This window comes from Bactrocera latifrons, unplaced genomic scaffold (genome assembly GCF_001853355.1).
Source record: "Bactrocera latifrons isolate USDA-ARS-PBARC rearing strain unplaced genomic scaffold, ASM185335v1 scaffold_443, whole genome shotgun sequence".
Lineage (NCBI taxonomy): Eukaryota > Metazoa > Arthropoda > Insecta > Diptera > Tephritidae > Bactrocera > Bactrocera latifrons.
In genome coordinates this window covers 44,395-51,018 of record NW_017537094.1, presented here as the reverse complement: position 1 = coordinate 51,018, position 6,624 = coordinate 44,395, and the positions used below count along the sequence as shown (strand labels likewise).

The 6,624-nt window shown below is 29.1% G+C and overlaps 1 protein-coding gene across 1 annotated transcript in view; it reads right to left on the bottom strand.

Annotated features, from left to right (window-relative positions):
* The window catches only part of LOC108972987, a 47,557-nt gene that overhangs the window by 40,243 nt on the left and 690 nt on the right, over positions 1 to 6,624 (bottom strand). The window lies entirely within an intron of this gene.

Below are 6,624 nucleotides of genomic sequence, written 5' to 3'. Positions count from 1 at the left end.
TTGACTTTACTTCGTTTTCCTACAGTGCAAGTCAATCAGTTTTAACCGTAAATATGCATAACCATATATCAAACTATAAACAAATCTTCACAACACACATTTATTGATGAATCCAACTACAGCTTTACTATAAAAAATAATTTCAGCTTTGTAGAAACGTGAAGCACAGTGCTTACAATATCAAACAACATACACATGCCAATAATATATATACTATATATAATCGTTAGATATGTACAGTTAAAAATATATTAATAGCATTTTTGGTATTCAATATTGCCACAACACGTTTTTGCTTCTTCCCCTTCCTGTGTGTATTTCAGTGATTTCACCAGCTGTTTCGCGCTCTCTCACTCACTCGCGCTCTATGTGCCTCTTTCGCACACACATCCGCTACTATTGGTTTAATAAATAATTTTTCTATTTTTTCATCTGTTTTGCCATATTGTTGTTATTGTATTTATAATTAATTTATGCAGTTGCTGCTATTGTTGTACAATAAAATTTTCATTGACACGCAAAACCAGTTGGAGCAAACGCTGCAATACAATGCAATATTCAAAGCCAGATACATGTATGTGAGTAAATCTGTTTTGTAATTTGATAAGCTGTTGTAGGGAAAACCATTTTTACACTGTTTGAAGGCGGATTAAATGAAAAAATGTGTCAAAGTAGATTTTATAAATTTGGAACAATCTTTGTTATCGAAAAACCAACTTAGAAGATCAATTCCTTATCAACATTTAAGTCTTTAGACCAATATTGCGTACCAAATTCGCTTGGCTTCTATTTCTGGTTAMAATTCCTAGGTGCGAAGCTTTAAATAGAGGTCCTAAATATTTTAGTATGCTTCCAAATGACTGAAGAATTTGCATAAGACTAGAGTTGTAGGTTTCGTGTTTATAAACAACTGCAAAGTGTTCTCATTGAAATGTTGCGGAAGCACCGAGTATAATTTGTATTTTTTGGCTTCAAATATAGATCTGCGATGTTGCCAAATTAAAATGATTAACAAGCTCAGGAGCCCAGCTTTTTYATTTGCTTCAAATTCATAGCAAAATTGGAATGTGAACGCAAAATGATTAAATACTGATGTGAAAGATATAATATAGCACAATCTGAGTAAGTAGTGGTTAGTCCAACAGCTGCAATATTTCACATTAAAAAAGTGATCGTTTTTGATTTGGGTTTAGAACACCGTGATCTGAATAGGATTTTTATGGTATGTTGATACTTTGAAATACTCATATTAAATTTACAAATCTATGAGACACTATAATGGGGATTTAACAATTGTAACACTACTCTCGTTTATTCTTAATAAGTTCTCTGAGAACTATAACAATATATATTCAGGTAAATGTTTTTCATTCAAGTCCTATTGTGTAAGGAAACCATGAAAACAGTGTTTACCGAATTCTCCTGGAATTTTATAAACTGTTTGAGAATTTTTGTTGAAAAGTGAAATGGTGGAATGACACATTCAAATATCTCGTAGTGTTACTTATTACACAAAAACTGAGCATAATTCTGCATAATCAACTCAAAACTTTAAACACTATGACTTAGTTAAGTAAAATGAGTTTTAGAATTCAAAAATACTAATATTCTAACRCACTGAAGTAATATCTGGAATTTATAAACTATATGGTTAGGTCTTCTACTTATAAATGATGATCGTATAAACCTTTATTAAACTTTTATAGGACTCTGCACACTATAAATTGATGCAGTTCTGATAAGTAATATCTATGGCTTACTAGAACTTATAATTTCTTCAAAGGTTTGAAGAAAACTTTATAGTAATATCAGATAAGACATCTAAAACTTATTTAATGAATGAACAGAAGCAAGCCACTGTTTAAAGAAAATAAATTATGAGAAGCTGATCTATACGCACAAGTCCTTAGAACATTTCAGAATATAAAAATGATTATTGTAATCAAAAGTACCTTATATGAGTGTTTTGTAATCCAGTTTTTAGCATGGAACAGAAATCGAGTTTTCCTGTTCTGTTTTTCAGGTCTTAAACACAAAACTAGTTCGAGAGTTCTAACCATTCCCATAGATAACGATGGTACTAGTTACTTCGAGAAAGCGAACCAAAACCGAAACCACGCAAATGAACTCGACACAGACAACAGTGAGAGTTCAATCGAAGAGTATGAAAATTTATAGAAAATGAGAATTCATGCAAAGAAATCGTTAAGGAAAAGAAAAACAGCTGCATAATTGCAGCATTTGTTGATATGTACAACAAAAACTATAGCCAAAAGAAGCCAAATCAGTAAAAACGTAGAAACAATCAATACAACAATAGCAACAACTAAAGAAAAATCAAAGACAACAAACATAGCAAAGGCTTTTACAACAACAATAGTAAAATCAAAAGCAACAACCACAGAAAAATCAAATACAACAACCATAGCAAATTCCGTGCGTATTATTACAACATCGCGAGCAAATCTACACATGCCAATGCACATACACGGAATAACAAACAACATAAGCGAAGAGAAAAGCTATGTATGTGTTTATAGAAAATAAATGTAATATAAAACTAACAAATAGCAAACGTGAAAAACAGGTAATCGCAGCATTTGAAAAACATTGTAGAAAAAATTACAAAAACAGCAACAACAAATCACGATTACACCCATCGATTCGGTGAACAAATGTCTATCAATATTGGCTATCGTGCTATCGTTCAAAGTGCGGTAAAACCTAAGCCGATAAGGCACATTGTGARATATATGGGCTTATGAGTAAGAGGCTAAGAAAAATAGGCGCAGTTTTGCCCACAATAATTCAATCAATCTATAAATCGATGAGGCAATGGGAATTACTAAAGAGATAAAAAGAAAATTTTTCAAATCTATGTCAGCTGCCGATCCTAGATTTCCAGTCCGTTTTACATAATTTAGTAGAGAATTTTAAATGGTTTCACTTGGAAACAACTTCAGATAAAAGCTCAGAATTATTAAAAATGGTGCCAAATTAAAAAAATTTAAACWCGTGTTTAATGTTTTGAGTTTATGAGCAAGTTTGCTTATTGACGAGTTGTAAGAAACTGACTGTATTTAAAAACATTGATTGTTGAGACATTGAAAAATTAATTTCCAAATAGAATAATAGTAGTCTTAATAAATATTATAAGGTCTTAGAAAGCTAGTTTAAAGATAAATTTTGTTTAACTCTTAGTATATGAGTAGTGTTTCATAATCAACATCAAACTCTATTTTATGCTATATTCATTTTCCTTAACTCTGTGTTTGTAAGTGATGTTTAACACTAAGCACCAAAATAATCAGTCAACTCCGGTTAACGACGCAATCCTTTTCCTTAATTCTGGATTTGTCTATATTTTTTATATTAACCACCAAAAAGGCAATAAACTCGAGGTTAAGACGCAGTGTGAACGTACTCTMAAGCTGAGTCAGTGAATTACAAACAAAAGACATTTGAGTCACGGGCTCAATACAAAATTAGAGTAATATATCTATAAGGTTATATAACCTTCGAGAATGGCTATATCTATAGTCAAAACTAAGGCATTAAAAATTATTATAGCAACTTTAGCTTACAAATTTTTATTAAACTGTTTTTCCCACTAAATATATAGTTATATATATATCAATTACTTTTCTCGACATTCGTTAATGAAATCTTCACACCTCAAACGAAATCACAAAGCAAATGCATTGAGTAGCTCTACAGCTGCAGAAGAAGCAGAGCGTTGAAGTAWAAACAAGCTTATATAAATATGTCTAGATTAACATGTATATAAATACATTCTGCTATTTGCTTGTGTATCTAAATATTGATTTCAAGAGCAACCTTGAGCGCTTAATGAGCTGTTGTTGTCGCGTTGTCGCTTTGAATAGCAGAATCAAATTTTAATTTCTAAATATTATATAAACCATATTCGATTTCAAAGGTCACTGGCTTACCGGCCACCACACACGCGCACACTTTATCATGCGTTTACTCACTTCAAGACTTTATTGCAATGACTGATGATTTGATTTTAATCTTAATTTAAGATAAAATTGATTTTAATATTTTTTTTTTTAATTTGAAAAAATTGCGTTTTTGGCGTATTAAATATTCAAATGCAGTTTTTTGACTTGATTTAATTTGAGATCAGATTCAGTGGCGGTTTTTCACGAAAAAAATAATATTTAACTGTAAGCACATTTATTTATCATTTTATCAGCTGACTCATATTCATTYTTTGCATTTTGATAAGTTTTGAAATCCAAGTATGAAAAATCTCAAGTTAAGTACAAAAACTGGTGACACTAAAAGATCATTTCAACGAATTATTAGTTTCGACATCTCATATAGTAGAGATTTTTTTATAATTTTTTATAAGACTGCAAAACGCCATGTAATATAATATATAAATTAGAATACAAATATATATTTTTTATATTAGTGTAAAAATTTAAACTGCATATATGAAAAATATTAATATTGAAAAATTCAATTTCAAAATAGTCCTATTATTATTTAGACCGAAACTATCAAAGAGTCATTTCTTTGAACTGATTTTTTAAATTTGATTYGCTTACTATTTTTAGGAAACGTAAGAAATCAAATAAAAATCTTGTTTTCAACTTACATTTTGAGAAAAAATACCCGGAAATTGTAATTAAATTCCCCGGGTAAATGATATTTCCAAAACATTAATTTTGCTAAATTGGTACGACTGTCCTTAATTCGTATTCAAAATATGAACGCGATGTGTCAGCCAGTTTATTTACTGTAGCTACTTAAGTCGGTATACGTCAGTAATGCGTTTCGATTATTACAATAGATGGAGAATTCGAACAAAGAATCTTCTAATCACATTTCGATTGAGACCTTCGATCCCTTCAACTGATGAAAATATTAAAAATGTGAAGGATATGGTGCTTGAAAATCGCCAGCAAGTGTTAGAGAGAYTGCAAAAGAGCTCGGCATATCGCGCGAGTTCGATCTAATACTGTTGGTAGTATTTTGAGTATGAAACCCGTTCTTACTCTACTGCCTGCATTTTTTTCAAAAAGAGTACAATTGTGACCKAGTTTAAAGCCAACATCACCGTATTCAYCAGATTTGACTTTGTGTAATTTTTTCTTGTTCCCTAAACAAAAATTGCCGTTCCGTGGAATTAGTTTTCAATYGATCAAAGAGACAAACAAACAAAATTCGCTGAAGATAAACCCAAAAAGTGTTCAGAAAAAGTGTTTTGAGGATAGAAGAAAKCATCGACATAAGTGTATGATTTTGAAGGTGGCAAAATAAATATTGATGAATAATTCAATATTTAGCGCTTTATTTACATATTCCGGCTACTTTTTTACACAATTTTGTTTATAATAATTTTTGAGCAYTTAGTTAAAAAAATTTCACGGACCAAACATTTAGGAAGAGTCCTGAAATAAATTACAAATGCGAAATTACAATAATTAATTAAAAAAAACTTTATAAACATTTCTCTACCTTTGAATCAAAAATAATGTATTAACTGGAATAAAAATTTTTAGATCTTCCTTAGGAAAAAAAATTTAGAAAATTATTTATCTGTTAATTTTTCATTTCCCAATGTTAAACGATTCTTATATAAATTTRGGTTCTAATTAAATGTAAATCTTCTCAAGAAAAATTAATATTTCACTTCATTGAATTTTTTTTTCAAAATTCTTAATTAATAATTTTGTCAAAATTCCATAACATGTGTTTAGATTTAGAATAAATTTGCACTACATAAAATAAATGTACTGTCTAATTAAAATTATAATATTAGGTTTTGTAAGACTGAAATTTAAAAAGATGAAATTTATTTTATAATATTTTTTGCAGTGAGCAAATTTAGTAGTTTAATATTTATAATAAATATAAAAAGACGTCTCTAGAACAAATTTTTTGTGAAAAAAAGTTGATAAAATATAAGTAAAACTTCAATCCAAAGTTCAAACTAGCCAATTTGATGTAATTATATTTTTATTATGAAATTCGGTTAAGAAATTATTGTAAAGAAAACTCATAAGTAAACATGCAAAAATGTTTCCACACTATATACAYAAATATGTACGTCTCGTCACCTAATATGCAAATTAATTGAAACAAAACTTGAAACAATGGTTTCACATATTTCTCAAAGGAATATGTCACAGATTTTTTTTCGGCACCAAATTTTGATATTTTTTTGAAGTTGTTAAAACGGAAAATGGTAGTAAAAATTTCCTAACACGTGCAATTYTTTTCGTTGTAGTACAGCGGTGTGRGGGTCAAACTACCAAAAGTTTATAAAATTACAAAAAAATGATAGTTCGGTCAAATTCGATTTTTGAACTCAAATTCATAATCACCCCACAGACCACTTAGTACATCAGTAGCAAATTGTTCCTTCAGTTCACTATTAAGTARTGTTTTTAATTGTTTTAAGTGTTATGACGGATTAGAAAATGTTTATTATTGTTCAAATTATTCTTTTTTTAATACTAAAATTTCGAAAACTTTGATTTCTTTAATATCGTAGCATTTTTTCACATTTACCATATTAAAGATATTGAAATCTAATCTGAAATTATTTACAATTTAAAAAACTATTATTTTGAAAAATTTTATTTTAATAAT